We start from the raw sequence: 16281 nt of genomic DNA, 5'->3' as shown, positions 1-16281 counted from the left end.
CGAACAAGACTTTTTCTCCTCCTTGTGAGCAGCGACGATCCCACGCTAAGTGCTTCGCTCGAAAGCTGATGTCACGTCTTTCCACCCTGATTTAATTAGCGTGTGGCTACTTCAGCCGAGTATTATAATGGAGGTAAACTGTCTACAGTGCCAGAGGGCATGGGGAGGATATTAGCATACCTCGCCTTGCAGGACATTACATTACATTACATTACAGGCATTTAGCAGACGCTCTTATCCAGAGCGACTTACACAACTTTTACATAGCATTTTACATTGTATCCATTTATACAGCTGGATATATACTGAAGCAATTTCAGTTAAGTACCTTGCTCAAGGGTACAACGGCAGTGTCCTACCTGGGAATCGAACCTGCGACCTTTCGGTTACAAGTCTAGTTCCCTACCCACTGTGCTACACTCCGTCCTTATCCGTCCGACATCTGACACCAACACCAATAAAAGTGTTAATGCAATATTCATGGGAATATTTTATTCTACATGTAGTTTTAAAGCACATGGTGCATTTTTGTACCATGTTCACTCTTTTTGTCATGCCATTGGAGTGTGACCTCCTTTTGTGGCCCTCCCCCCGCCTTCCCCCTCTCACCCCCCTGCTTCTCTCTCTCCCCCCTGCTTCTCTGTCTCTCCCTCTCTCTCTGCAGTGTTAATGGCTTACACCAGGTGCATACACGTGTGTTTGATTAGTGATTCTCAGTTCATCTGTGCTGTGAAACTAAATAAGAGCTCCTTTTGTACCCCTTTTCCTTCTTTCTCTTTCTCTCTCCCTCTCCATCAGTCACTCTGTTTCACTGGCTTGAAATGGCAGTGTTGCTAAGTCAAATGTGAGTGAGAAATAACAAGCAAATCCACACACACACACGGTCACATCTCCTGGCCAGTGATATATCTACAGATATATAAAAATAATCATTAATAATCCCTGTGGCATGACCATTCAAAGCAAACAAAGCACACATATTATAAGAAGTGACATTTCCCTTGGACTGATAAAATAAAAAATAAATGAGACCCATGGGGTAAAAATCTGGATGGTGTCACGTACTGTTTCACCCTGGGCCATTTCTAAAAGGGCCATTCAGCTGCCCCCCCCTCCCCCCCACCCCCACCACACAACTTAAAAACAAATTAAAAATTGAATTTAAATAAACAAGGACTCTTAACAGCCTACTGTGAGTGCCCTAGCCCACTCTGACCAGGCAGTGAATACGTGAGATTTCTCAGCAGGCTGTTTTCTGAATGTAAATACTGTAGATAGAACCACCTCAGAGCTACAGTACAAAGTAAGACACATTCGGTTAGGAGGGGGGTGTGGTCACAGTCTTTGTTCCAAGCTCTTTTCAGCAGAGAAACTAGTCCTGGTTTGTTGGGGGGGGTGGGGGGTGTTCCCAGAATGGAGTCTCCTCTTGGATATGAAGCCCACCAGGGACATTTGTTCTTAGAGGGCACCTAAGATGACTTCTCTCACATGGCCTTTCTCCGAGCTGTACACAGGAAGTAGTTCCTGTGCAGCTGACAGTCACCACTGCAGTCAAGGTCAAAGGTCATAGTTCACTACCCCAGATTAGGTCACGAGTCTTGATTCTGAAGTTTCCCACTCATGCAGACACACACACGTGCTTTCTCTATCTCTCTCTCTCACTCACACACATGCACACACAAACTTATATACTCTGTCTTTCCCACACAACACTCTTTCCCGCTGTAGAGCAGGTTTGTGCATGAAGCTCCCTTTATCCCATTTGCCCTGTACGGTATATCATATTTATAAAACATTTATTTACAAACTTTACTCAGTCCATCTCCCAAAGAAAAAGGGACATCCATCCTCCATTTAGAATTGAGAAATGTCAAAATCCAGAACCTCAGTACAATTCACGTGATGTAAGTGGTCTGAAGGTAAAAGCTATTGCAGTCTAAGTAAACAATCCAATTTTGAATTAAACAAAAGATGTATATCACACACATACACACACAGAGCACACAGACGGTTGAAACACCACACACTCAACTTTGAAAAGTTAATGCACCCTAAAGTAAACAATCACATTTCAAATCAAACATGAGACAAAGCCCATTAGGGGTGTAGCTGAACCCGAATACCCTATTTGGAAGGACAGATAAATCTCGGTTGACGGTCTTCTGAGTGTAGTTCTCAGAAAACCCAGCAGGAAATAAACTACATTGGCCAGGTGGATCATTTCTGGCTTAGCTAGTCTGTTTCAGTGGGAGACAAAGAACGCACTTACACACAAACACACACACACGTACGCACACACACACAATAAATCTCATTCTTGCATGGCATTTAACCACAAATTATACAAGCGCTTAAGCAATTTTCACTGGAATGTTTTACTGGGAGACCAAAAGCACTGCATGTGCTGAAACCCTATTGCCGAGGATTCTATTTATTTATTTTCCCCTTTTGCACTCAAGTAACATTTAGCTGCAAAGAGCCGGGCTTGGGAGGCTTGTCTGGAAGGCTGAGCCCTTGCCTGTGTTTTATTAGTGGTTCTGTGTCCCAAGAGCAAACGAAAGCACATTTTGCAACCCTCTTCTCTCAGCCTCTCTCTCTCTCTTTTTCTCTCGCACATTCAGTCTCTCTCTCCCCCAGTCCTTATCTCTCTTTCTCTCTCTCACACGCACACACACACACACACACACACACACACACGCATGCACGCTCACACTCACAGACCACCAGCACCGCTCTCCGGGACCTCACCAGCCCTTCTGTAGCGAGCTAGCACAGAGACAGGAGCTAGCTGGAAATGATTTGCTGCTTCTTCAGAGGAAGTGCAAGAGAAGGAGAACACGGTGGGGGAGTGGGGAGAGCGGGGGGGTCAGAGAGGGACACTGGCGCAAACGGGCGTATCTCAGCCTCGGTGTTCACCCCCGAGAGTGTGGGAATGGAGGGGGTAAGAGGGGGGGTAAGGGGGAGAGGGTGAGGGGGGAGGGGGCGAAGAGGGTCCCCCAGTCAGACATCTGGGATGCATCAGCGTCCCAGCGTAAGACTGCCTCTCTTTGTCTCAGCCAGCTGCCAGACAGCTTAACCTCAGCAGGGTAGAGACAGCATGGGGCTGCTGCACGACTCTCCTCCCTCTCTGCTCACATACACCCACACATCTGCTACGCATCTTAGGTTGGGAGCTCTATTTGGTTTTGTATAGAATGCAGACAAAATCTGGTGCTTGCCCCCCCCAAAAACAGCAAACATGTACCGCTCTTATCACCCATTACCCTCACATGGCAGCAGGGCACAGGGAGAGAGTGAAAGAGAGAGAAACAATTTAGAGAGCGAGAGTCAGGCATCTTAAGATTCGTCCCTGGTGGAACGGTCTTTCATGCTCGGTGGCACAATGGGAGCGCAACATGAAAAACCCAAAGTGTGAAAAACACACTTCAGTCGAGTCGATCTCTGGTGCACAGAACAGCAGAGCGTTCCGGCGTGAATGATTCGAGCAGGCGTCTGACTTTGTACGGCAGGACTGCGGCCTTATCTTCGGGGAACGTTAGCCAGAAGATCCCGGGCGCTGTTATCCAGCCATCCCCTTCACAGGGTGAAAATATGCTGGGTCTGTGCGGAGATGTCTGTGTATCGGGGAAGTGATGCCTACCGCCTCTCCTCCGGTTGGGAATGAGCTGGCGTGTTCGGCTGGCAGAGAAAGCCTTACACCCCCCCCCCCCCCCTTAGAAACACAGCACTACCCATCTCTGGAGAGGAGGGGGGAAAAAAAACAACAAACGCGACGGCAACAAACAAAACAGCAGATGATTCTGGAAGTGCTGCATCTGTTCTGGACGGCCATAAATTGTGACTAGCATCTCAAACGTGAGTCTTTAGCAGGGAAGAGGCTGGCTGCTCGGGCTGGGAGCGGGCCGGTGCCAAATCGTGCTCTGTTCGTCAAACGCCCGCGCTCCGCGATGCGCTGTAGCGAGCAGGGCCCTGCGCCGCCGCCGCGGGTTTTATAGGCTGTGAAATTGAGCCCTCTGGAGCGACGCGTGTTTACGTGGCTTCATTAAAGCCACCTCTTTAGCAACCCACCTGCAACCTCGCCGTTACCGGCAGCCTACGGAACCTGAATCGTCTCCATTAGCGACCGACCTGACGGACAGGCTGCCGATCGCAGGGCGCGGACAGCGCCGAGCCCCTCGAAAGTTCTGGAAATCTCCCGGGTTCGGACCTCGAACTCCGGCAGGGCGGTGGAGGTTATAAAACCAGCTCAGAGAAGCGGCGTAGGTCGCGCTGCCGTTTCTCACGCGTTCACGAAAATCCCCAGAAAATTCAGGGATTACTGCGCTACAAATGCAACATTGTCTCCTGGACATTTCCATGAAAGCCCCCTCCCCCCAGCCCCAAATCTTCCACAAAATCAGTTTTGGTCTGGTCGTGGTCCGTGCGACGTACCCACATTTCAAACCACGCTGTCTGTCTTCATCCCCATTTAATCTCACAATTAAAAGAATTTATGCATTAATTAAAAGTGGACTTTCTTCCGTTTCTGCGCAAGGAAGGGAAATTGAACGAATAAATCCTAGCACTGATCTCTTAGCTTAAATCTCAGCCCATTACAATTTAATTGCGAAATTTGCCAGACTTATAGATTCCATTTTCATAAGTGCATACGTTAGTGTGTCGGTATTCAAATTTATGCAGGAGATAAGAGCGGATTATTCCGAGCTAATTAGCCAGCTCTCAGTTGTGGAAAGTTATATAACAGTTATAATGTTGGCTTGCGTTAGCAGTATTAAGGACAGCCAGGGCCTACTGGATGAACAATTGACAAGATTTCCCTCATCGGAAAAGGGATTTCCCACAGAGAGAACTCAGGGCAGACACAAAATTATGAACACAGCATCTTGTTTCTCCGTGCTCCTCGATCGATCGATTGATCGATCGGTGGTTTGCCTGGTCCCATAGTAGAGGCAGAGGCACCTGAGATTTTTAAGTCTGCTTGACTGCATGCTGGGCCCCGCCCATCATTGACTAAATCAGGTTATGGTAATTTTTCTCTACAAGGCCCTCTTCTACATTTTGCTTTTAAATTATTGCCCTTATAAGGTCAAAGGCACTCTGATTTTTCTAATCAACCCATCAATCAGGTTAGTTGACTCTTTAGAGGAATGGCTCTCAGTCCTGGTCCTGCAGAGCCACAGGGTTTGCTTGGTTTTGTTGGGATTCGGCATTGATTTTATCAGTTAAATCAGCTTGATTATGCAGTGAACTTGCCTCAAATGGTTTCTTGGGTGTGAACTGGTTCCTGATTTTAAAGTGAAAAAAACCAGCAGAACCCTGCAGCTCTTCAAAAACAGGGTTGGGAACCTGTTTTACAGACATGAGACGAAATGAAGGGCCTGATTTACTAAGAAAAATTCTGTAGGCCTGATTTACTAAATCCTTTTGCATGCGCAAAACCTTTTAGCACATGCAAAACTAATAACACTACCAATGATTGGTGCAAAACAAACACCATGACCAATCATTGGTCATCTTATTGGTTTTACATGTGCAAAGAGGTCTTACATGTGCTAACGGTCTTAGTAAACAAGGCCCAAGGTGACTGAAATCATTAAAATGCTCCATGAAACTAAAATCAATGTACAGAATTTAAAATAGACATAACCCTTAATATTGGTCTTGCTCTACTATGTGCATCAGACTTTAAGAACATCTAGCTTACAATAAAAAACAAAACTGACAAACTAAGAGGTTTGTCTTAGTTTCAACATCCAATCTGACTCACTGATTCAATGGTTAATTACCTTATTACTGCATTGAAGTTGATAAAGTACAACTGAATCTCAATGATTGGCTTTCTTAAATATGTAATATTATATGTTTTAAATGTCTATTATTAAATATGTAATATGTATAAAATTATTCCATTCAACAGGCCCTGCAAAATGTCTTCAGGAACACTTGAAGAGCAGAATTGACAAGAAATGCTCCATAATTTGCAAATTAGCACCACCTACTGGAAAAAAGAAATATGTGCAATATTCATTTTGACCACAAACACACACAGAGCTCAGCTGATCAATTGTAGCCTATGGGCTCAGGGGTCCACTCCAACTCATAACTCAATTTAGTGAGAGTTATCATGGTTAATCTGATGACTAAAGGCAAATCTTAATAAGGATTGAATCAAATGAAATCAAAATTTATTTATATAGCACATTTCACAAACAATTGTCGCAATACACTTCACAGACAACCCTGGCTTAAACCCCCAAAGGTAGAAAAGGTAGATAAAAACATGATTTAGCTATATTGTGTAAACAGAACAGAGTGCTGTTTACAGACAAATATAGCAATTAAGAAAAGAATTTCATACAAAATAACCAACAAATGTTTTCTGTTCTCTGTGTTTTTTGTTCATAAAAACATCATATAACACCAGTCAGTCATTCCCAATGTTGAAACATATTTCAGACCTTGACAATAACATCCGTAGCTTTTGAAGGGCCGTATGCAGGTTTTTATTTGGGGACCTCGCTCTAACCCAAAATTGTGAATATTATACATATTAAACATATTAAAATATAATTAGGGGTCCCCCTGGCGGTCATGGGGGCCTACGCAGCCATTTGTTGCTTATTGGTTCGAGCCAGCTCTGGTATAAAACCATTTTAGAACGACAACAGTAGCCTGAAAGAAAATGAGTTGTTACAATGATAGAGTACAGAGAACATAAACACTGAAAACTACTTAAGAGCTAATTATTGGCCACTGACCAGAAATGCCTAATAAACCCTATTTCCTAGAAGGTGAAGCCTATTATACCTAATGGGAAAATGGTGTCAAGAAGCATCACAGAACATATTCTGTAGTTTAATAAACAATATTTTGTATTTAAAACTTGAATACTAAATATTGTCGGGCAGGGCTGGGGCAAGTTCAGTTTAAATTCAGTGAATTGAAGAAATGAAATTAACATAAATTAACATTTTAAAACAGATTAATTGACATTCAGTTCATTTTCCTGAATTACCTGAACTGAAATTTAATTGACACCAACCATACTGAGTGATCCTACCAAATAATTTAATGTTTATTTGTTGTATTTTTTTAAAGACCAGATACAGCATGTTTAGCTCTCTGTTATAATGAACAGTCTCCAGATTTTCTAACACAGTAATGCTTCCCACGACCTCTTGGCGCATTCTTGAGCAGAAACAGCTGCACTCTACTGTAGCTAACATGTATCATGCACTTAGCTACAGCGTATAACTTACAAACTCAGCACGAAACGCACCCAACAGCTGTGAACATCTGAACAGAAAAATAAAAACAAACTTAAAAAAACGGAGGGACAAACGAGTACAGTAAGCTTAGCTGTGAGTTTATTATTGTTTCACAAAGTAAAAAAATAATTACATATATTCGGGTTCGAGTTTATGGCGTTTTACCCCTTAAACAAGCTGTAATAACGTTATAATTTAGCGAACTAGCTAACATTCAGGTCATATATGTATGCCAAAAGAACAACCGAACTCCAGAAGGATAACTTTTCGTTTCATTTTTAACTAGAGGGCATCAATGGTTTTTGTTTTATTACAGGCCATCGAAACAAATTTTCCGCACACGTACTGCCTTACATGTTGGATCGACCAGTTTTTTTAATAGTTGTGAATTATCCAGTTGACTTACCCCTCGGTAGAACGACACAACGCTACGCATCACGTGAGCAACATCCTTCCCTAGCAATATGGCTGCTCATTCGCATAGAATCACACAATACAGTCAACTCGCCTTCCTAATTTCAGATTATTATATTTAGTAGAATAATAAAATTGGTATTTGGTATAAATATGTGCTGTCTGTAAGGCAAGAAAGGCGAACGCGATGGACAATAAGTATAAATATATTTGTTGTGACGAATCAGTTACATACATGTTCCAGTATCCCACAATGCACTGCAGTCTGTACGCTTCTTTTTATTTTAAAACAAAATACATACATGCACAAAAAACGAAACGAACATGGGGTTTTTTGCGTGTACTGTTCTTGTTTAGCCTAAATGAATAAATAACAGAACAATGCCCTTAGTAAAAACACACCATTGACGTGACGTTTCTAATCAAGACTCAGTCTGTAGCCCTCGCCAACGGAACAACAGCTTTGCGCAGTGGCAGTATCGTAGCCTATGAGGTTTATCCGAGGCGCGATTATTGCTAGTTGAAAACTTTACCCAATACCCCGCCTGGACGACTTGCAATATAGTCGGCTATGGCAATTTTTGACGGTCTCTAAGGAGACTGATTTACACGTATCAAAAAACGAAACTGATTGAGAGATTGCTTTTTTTATAAAGTAAATCTACAGGAAAATGGCTATGTAGCTATTAACTCAGTGTGCAGCCATACCATACACTACTCAGCAGTGTTATATCCCAATGTATACTAAGCAAACAAATACCCAACTGCAAACAAAACATGGGTAATTTAGCCGTGTGACGTAACCTCATGAATGAGCAAAAACAGACAGTACAAACACGCCATAGGCGGTAGGCTACTCTCTAGATCCACTCTCTGTCTCTCACCGAATACCAGTAACTTTGCGCAGTGGCAGTATCGTAGCCAATGAGGACTATCCGAGGCGCGATTATTGCTAGTTGAAAACTTTACCCAATACCCCGCCTGGACGACTTGAAATATAGTCGGCTATGGCAATTTTTGACAGTCTCTAAAGAGACTGATTTTCACGGTACAAAAATAAGATACTCTAAAAATTCACCTTGTAAGAACTAAGAGTAACACATCAATTATGCATTGAACATGCCGAAAGAAATAAAAGTATAGTAACTCGCGTTATTGTACTATTGCCACACAAATTGATATAACTTGGCCCTGGTCATTGAAACTTTATATCACAGGACAGTGTCAAATGCCAATCATTTATAGTGTAAATAATCCACAATCCAGATGTGATACACTTACAAAAAGTATGACTATGATATATGTATATATGATAGTGTAAATTATTGTACGTTTCTTGGTATACATTTCTGTAAATGTGAATGTTATATGCTGCTAAAAAAATTCCCCATGGGGATACCACAGTATTCTATCGATGTGTCTATCTACAGTATCTATTTTACAATCAGTACAGTAGGCCTACAAGAACTTGTACATTTTGTCAAATTAACTTCACAGTCAAGTATAAACATATTCTTTATGTAGTGTAAGTTTTAATCAGCTGATTAAAAAATCACTTAAATGGCATCTTCCATGAGGCAATTTTTATTATTTGACACATTCCTGTGTCAAAAAGTTTGAATTACCACATTTTCTTCAGATAGTAAGATGAAAAAACACAGGGCCAAGTTACACAAAATTATTTAGGGAATATTGGGTAGCATTGCTTAGGAATAGAGCCTATTTAATTTGTGTGAGCTAGCTAAGATAGTCAATAATGTTTGTTGTAACTTGGCCTTTGATATCAATACTTTTAATGACATAGAATCTCCAAGTATGAATTCATGACTTATAGACAGTGTTCTGTATGCGTGAATACACAAAATAAAGATGGTGACTACAATGTTTTTAAAAACATGTTCTACTGGCTGAAATAGCATCACATGTGCACTTCCTTATATTTTGCCTGTGTATCCACGTATCCTGCAATTGGCTACTTTCAGCAGACCACTTTGATCAGACAGTGTTTTTGGTAGGTGTAGTTAAGTTCCCAATGGGGAGAATCATTGACTGTGGGACTGGTGCATTTGTGACAACAAAAATGGCAAGAAAAAGGAGGAAAAAATGCTAAATAACCCAGGTTTGGGGCTTTATTGTGTACATGTGTATCTGAATCCAGTGTGTTTACATAAGGTCAGAAGGTACAGAAGTTACAGTTTTTTAAGGCTGAGAGTCTGTGGTCATTATGGTTATTTCTGTAGGAAACCCTGAAAAGTGCCAAACAGGCTGTGCTGTATAGGTAAGGTAAGGGGCATGCCCCGCCAAGCTGTAACTTGGCATACCCGCTATCTCAATTATGATTGGTTTTGGTTTCATGATACTGATAAAATCAAACTGATGTTTGAAACTTAAGTATTAATCAAATATTATTCATTGCCTAGAATACTCATTGTAGCCTGCACCTATTGCTCACACCTGTGTCTATTATGCATAACATACTAGTTGCATGAATTACTAAAAGAGAACTAAATAATAACTGTATAAGTATGCATAGGATGGGCCATCTATTTATGGCAGAATGAAAAAACAAATCCTCCATTTGTTCATCATTATGAAAACCCAGGACCTCATGACTTAATATTTTTAAATCAGTATTTCATTAATTTCAACAGATTTAATAACCTCAATGTTTCATTTTGATATATGTATACTACTGGTTTAGTTAGTCTCAACTCTCTGTAAGTATTATGCACTATTCCACGATTCTTATCATATTCATTTATATTTACATACCTCAGCACCCTAGCATAGCAACAGCAAGTATTACATGTGTTGTGTAAGCCCACTGGCCATAATGACACTGTTGAGGAACCAACAAGGTCATTTGTTCCAGGGCCCCTGGATAGAGGCGCATCTTACAGATCTTTTTGTTTTGGCATCATGATAAAAACACAATGACTGGTGCCTTCAGACTCTCTCCAATCTCTTCTAACATTTCCTAGCGCTCCAAAATCACCCAATGTTTCAGTTGCCATGTTGAACAGATGGATCATGCTGAGTTAAGATGGAAGTAAGCTGTGTCTAAAATAATACTGTAATATTTTGCTTTTTCTATCTAACATCAGGGTGTCAAGTAAGCTTGCACCTGAAGAACAAGATACAGCCTAACACGTACCAATCAAATATAGTACTCAGCCAAACACTACTCATGTTTCAGCATTAATGTTGAAACATTAGCAAAACTTAAAATCGTAAAGAATAGTCACAAAAAAAAAAAAAAAAAAAAGCATAAGAATAGTTCTGAAAAACAAGCTTTACAGTAGTATTGCTCCACTGGCCCGTATCACAGACCAGGATTACATAATTATCTGGATAATTGCAGTGAGCAAAACTCAGAACAGCTCTTTTAACATCAATCCATGTTCTATATTTTGGAGGTTTCTGAGTTTACTTAGCGCAATTATCCAGCTAACTCAGTATTCCCTGCTTTGTGATGCAGGCCGCTCATGTTTTCAACCTCTTCCCATAATGGGAGAGTAATAACCTACGGCTTCCATGAATCTGTAAGAATGTCAACTCAGAAACTTTTGTAAAAACAGTCCATGGAACAGAAACCCCGAAGGTCCATCGTTGAGTCAGAAGCGTGTACGTGACTCCAGGTGTGTCATCAATTTGGGCCTATGGACTAGGCTGGTATAAGGGTCGTTGAACAAACTGGGCAAGGGGGTACCACCAACGGAGAGTTCCTCTGTCGACGCAAAATAACGAAAGTAACGTTTAATTAACAACACAGGCGTTAGCAATTTAAGCTAAATTAACTAGCATGTTCCATTTTTCTCATGCGGATGTATCTATTGTAAGCTAGCTAGCTAGCTCATATTAATCAGACAACGTCAAGTTCGTAGCCTCGCTTTTAATAGTTTTGAATTTACTACAATGGGCAATAAAACGCATACTGTATAATTTACTGACGATCAAACGCTATTTTCAAACAATAAACGCAACAGTTCACATAAATAGCCTACTATAACTTTTGTTTTCGAGCATTATTCACTCACCAACACGTTTGCTCGCTTGCATGAGACGATACATACAGACATCAGCCACAAACCCCCGAACCCTTTCGATACGCCTTCTTTGCAGAATGCTTTTGATTGAATAATGTGTGTAACTAACGGAATTATCGACCAATAGAAAAATGCTGTCCACACGTACCCAAGCGACAGATACCATCGAAATATACAAGAATTAGGGACAGCATCCGCTCATCGGTTCCATGGATTCCTATTGGAGCTGCTCATTGGCGCATGAAGCCAATTCAAAGAGGCTGCCGTGTTGACTATTGTCTTTTTTGGCAACATAATATGCGTACTAGGAAACTTAACATGAAGAGATGAATAGGAATTTTAAAATATCATATCTGTACTAAAGGGCAGTTCAGAAAAAAATCGGTCCCAAGAGAGTAATTAGTTCAGTGTGAAAAAATCTTATAATTTAAAAGTACTCCCCAGTATAATTTCGCCAGGGTAAATTCATAGTTTTGAATGGACTTCAATCATAGAGCGTACATAGGAACAGGAAAGGGTAGGAGGGGCCAGGCGGTGAAGCCTCTACTGCGCATGCTTGAGGGTAAAAAAAAAAAAAGGTGATTTAACAACCAAAGAAAACTTAATCGGTCAATTTTTTGTGATCATAAATTACATTATGTGCTGCAGTTTCTGAAACAATTATTGTTTTGGTCCAGAAGTCGTGGGAAAATATTTATTAAAATGTGGATATTTTATTACATAACATAATTATTTTATTACATAATTGTATTGCATATTTTAAAATCTGCTTTTCATATGAAACGTAACGGTCATCGCTAGAGTTATGATGACCAATGAGAACGTTTTATTTTGACTTATAAAGTCTGATATTCCCCATTCATTTAATGGGAGCTCCAATATTTTTCCCTCAAGCGGAGTACAGGCTTACTTCCGGGACTTCACAAGCTTGGGTCAGCTGAATGCTTGCCAGTCAGTCTAGTTAAATACGCATGTGTGTGTTGTTTCGGCACGAGAGGTTGCAATACCTTTGGCAACCACTGGAGTTTGCGAGCTTCATGGGATATGTTCATCCCTGGACCCCTGGTAGATATTAGTACTTGGAAAAAAAGTGTAGCTTTGAACAGTGTCCTATCATGTGACGTTTATTCGAGGCGCGATTATTGCTTGTTGAAAACTTTTACCCAGTACCCCGCCTGGACGACTTGTACAGTTGGCTATGGCAATTTTTGACGGTCTCTAAGTAGACTGATTTATTAGTACCAAAATTATTTTTTGAGTACCACAAATTATAGCTTTAATTAATAATTAATGTTACATAAGTAAAGTAAAAGTAACATTTAAAAAAAGTAAAGTAAAATATAACGATCTATCCTCAAACAGTAACATCAGTTGTACATGCACTTAAAGTGTTCTAACAACCCATCATGCACTGCAATACGTGTTATACTTAAGTGTTTCAGCCTAACCAAACATACACCCAACCAAAAGCGAAACATGTCCAATTTAGGCGTGTCGTCAGTGTAACTCAAAATCATGAATAAGCAAAACGTGTCTTAAGCAGAAAAACCCCATAGACGTAATTTATATTCTGTAGATCCACAACATACCTCTCGGCAAAATGACGGTAGCTTTGCGCAGTGGCAGTATCGTAGCCTATGAGGTTTATCCGAGGCGCGATTATTGCTAGTTGAAAACTTTACCCAATACCCCGCCTGGACGACTTGCAATATAGTCGGCTATGGCAATTTTTGACGGTCTCTAAAGAGACTGATTATAGTGTATCAAAAATAAAACTAACAAACGAACTTTTTGTAATAATACGCCCATGGGAAAGTGATTAGTTACCAGCTCAGTATGTAGCTGTATCTTAAACTACTTCGCAAAGTATTACAACCCGACGTATACTAAGCAAACAAATACCCAACTGCGAACAGAATATGAGTAATTTCGGCGCGTCAGTTCCGAAAATAACTTCTTACAAATACTTCACCAACGTCAAAATGAGCAATACACGAAAGTTAAACCAAATTTCCTGAACCTGTAACATCATACATCGTGCCGTAAACGTTTATTAATACCCCACCATGCACTGCAATGTGCATTATATTCTTACATGTCTAAACCAAACGTTCACCCAACCAAAAACGAAATATGCCAAATTTAGGTATGTGTCGGTGTAACTTCAATTCGTGAATGAACAATAATGTATCCAAATTAGAAACATCCCATAGAAGGGACATACATTCTCCAGATCCACTACCTGTCTGTCTACAAATGTCGCTAGCTTTGCGCAGTGGCAGTATCGTAGCCTATGAGGTTTATCCGAGGCGCGATTATTGCTAGTTGAAAACTTTACCCAATACCCCGCCTGGACGACTTGCAATATAGTCGGCTATGGCAATTTTTGACGGTCTCTAAGGAGACTGATTTACATGTATCAAAAACAAATTAGATCAATGAACTACCAGCAAATATCCGGAACACAAACAAAACAGTAACTGTAGGTTACATTCCACATTGTTCTGCAGTATGTTACTCCTATGTATACTAGGCAAATACCTAACTGCAAACAGATCATGGGTAATTTAGAAGAATGAGCAAAAACGTGTACGAAATACAAACACGCCATAGGCGGTACATACATTCTCTAGATCCACTCTCTCCCTCTCACCAAATACCAATAACTTTGCGCAGTGGCAGTATCGTAGCCAATGAGGACTATCCGAGGCGCGATTATTGCTAGTTGAAAACTTTACCCAATACCCCGCCTAGACGACTTGAAATATAGTCGGCTATGGCAATTTTTGACAGTCTCTAAAGAGACTGAATTTCACAGTACTAAAAATCAGATACTCTAATAGATGCTTAAATAGAATTTAAAAATACCATACCATTTAAATGCATAGGACAAAACTTATTCTGGCTGAAAAACTAGATACTCGAAAAGATGCTTTCATAGAAAGGATACAACACATGACATACTATGAGCACTCTGTTGTCTGCAACAATAGCTGTACATGCATTTAGCATGCATCAAAATAAAAAATAATACGTATTAGGGTGTTAGTTTTATGTAAACATACAGGCTACCCACCAAAAACGTAAGGTAATATAGGTCTGTGTCGCCTGCGTAACGTAAATTCATTAACCGATTGAGTAAGGCAAACTATGAACAGCAGAGGTCACTCTTCATCTATATATCTATTTCCTCCAAAAGTTCCTCTAGGGGGCAGCGTAACGCTAAATAAAGCCTGCATTAAGCTTGATATCAAGGGACAGCATGATCTATCCATCGTTGATATTTGCATTAAGGGTATATTAGGGAAGTCAACGATTTTTATTTTTCTCCTTTAAAAAAAAAGCACTTCCGATTCACTCACATGTGAACCAATGGCTATTTTACACCCTACAGGCCACAACTACAGGTGAGCCAGTGACTATTAATCTAATGTAATGACTATTGTACACCCTACAGGCCATAACTACAGGAGAGCCAGTGACTATTATACACCCTATTATACTTCTCACCCTGGATAATAAACTCAGTTCCGAGCAACACACCACTGACATCCATGAACACTGGCAACAAAGACTAACTTGCTAATTAAAATCACTTTCTGTTACCCCCAACTTCTGTTGTTGTGCTCTACTGCTCCCCTGTTGCTTTGCCATTTCCAGTCATTTTTCCTTTATCATGAATTACAAATAAATGAAAGTGTATGGTGTCTTTATTAAGACATGTAGGGAATGTTGCAAGTGTGACTGTTGATTTTAGACATGTTTGTTCGCTTGGTTGGTTATGCTGTAACCCTCATTAGGAATGCACAAGACTCATTATCTAAGAGTAGCGCTTCTTTAAAAAGTGAAAAATATTTAAATGAAACTCCCAAAATAATAAATTAATGGTCAATATAAAAATAAGTGTCAGAAATAATTAATAATTAATAGGATCCTGTAGTACTATTAGATAGACAAACTCACTTATTGGTTGATCATCTGGTTAATACAAAAGACGACTGCAGAACCCTATACTTAGCAGTCTTCATTCACAGATCTTGGAAAGCCTTCCTTTGTGCCATGCTTGGGAACAAACTACAAACCCACAGCTCATTGGGGAAAATAGGTTTAGCTCCTTGGTAACCATGTGATGCTGCTGGCAGTCTCTATGGTAACCCAGCTTCCCTTCTTAGTTCTTAAGATTTCTATAGTCACTAAAGAATATCCATTCTTTACTCGGGTAAGAGGGGTTCAGTACACTGCATACACTGGCCAATCCAAAGTTGCTTGGCTTCAGAGTTCTTTATCCCTGCCACAATGATATCTAATCTCATGGGCCCTAGAGTGTGGCTAAACTCACTGTGATACCAACATGAGACATACACCACAAATTTACTCATCCACACATACAGTATACTGGATCACACCAAGGATGAAAATAGATCTAATAAAAAAACATTTTATGAGAAACAATATGCATCTGTAAACCACCTAAATTACACTATAATTCCATTATGCTCTGTAATAAAAGTATTATTATTATTATAGACAAATAGGGTGGGTGTAATTACTTC

The 16281-nt window shown here is 40.4% G+C and overlaps 1 long non-coding RNA gene and 6 other non-coding genes across 7 annotated transcripts; 6 read left to right on the top strand and 1 right to left on the bottom strand.

The window, feature by feature from the left end:
* The first annotated feature begins 8141 nt into the window (after nt 1-8141).
* LOC135260157 (U4 spliceosomal RNA) lies at nt 8142-8282 on the top strand. The gene has a single exon (XR_010331494.1). It is a non-coding gene; the product is annotated as a U4 spliceosomal RNA (small nuclear RNA).
* A 295-nt stretch (nt 8283-8577) lies between these two features.
* Nucleotides 8578-8718, top strand: LOC135260154 (U4 spliceosomal RNA). The gene has a single exon (XR_010331491.1). It is a non-coding gene; the product is annotated as a U4 spliceosomal RNA (small nuclear RNA).
* Nucleotides 8719-9786: 1068 nt separating this feature from the next.
* Nucleotides 9787-11870, bottom strand: LOC135259865 (uncharacterized). Its single transcript, XR_010331417.1, has 2 exons — nt 11720-11870; nt 9787-11409 (listed from the first exon to the last, which is right to left on the bottom strand). It is a non-coding gene; the product is annotated as an uncharacterized LOC135259865 (long non-coding RNA).
* A 952-nt stretch (nt 11871-12822) lies between these two features.
* On the top strand, nt 12823-12955 carry LOC135260158 (U4 spliceosomal RNA). Its single transcript, XR_010331495.1, has one exon. It is a non-coding gene; the product is annotated as a U4 spliceosomal RNA (small nuclear RNA).
* A 381-nt stretch (nt 12956-13336) lies between these two features.
* On the top strand, nt 13337-13477 carry LOC135260155 (U4 spliceosomal RNA). Its single transcript, XR_010331492.1, has one exon. It is a non-coding gene; the product is annotated as a U4 spliceosomal RNA (small nuclear RNA).
* Nucleotides 13478-13992: 515 nt separating this feature from the next.
* LOC135260156 (U4 spliceosomal RNA) lies at nt 13993-14133 on the top strand. Its single transcript, XR_010331493.1, has one exon. It is a non-coding gene; the product is annotated as a U4 spliceosomal RNA (small nuclear RNA).
* A 259-nt stretch (nt 14134-14392) lies between these two features.
* On the top strand, nt 14393-14533 carry LOC135260153 (U4 spliceosomal RNA). Its single transcript, XR_010331490.1, has one exon. It is a non-coding gene; the product is annotated as a U4 spliceosomal RNA (small nuclear RNA).
* Nucleotides 14534-16281: the final 1748 nt, after the last annotated feature.

The sequence above is a fragment of the Anguilla rostrata genome, chromosome 7, assembly GCF_018555375.3.
Source record: "Anguilla rostrata isolate EN2019 chromosome 7, ASM1855537v3, whole genome shotgun sequence".
In the NCBI taxonomy this organism is placed as follows: Eukaryota; Metazoa; Chordata; class Actinopteri; order Anguilliformes; family Anguillidae; genus Anguilla; species Anguilla rostrata.
This window is presented reverse-complemented; position numbering and strand designations above follow the sequence as displayed.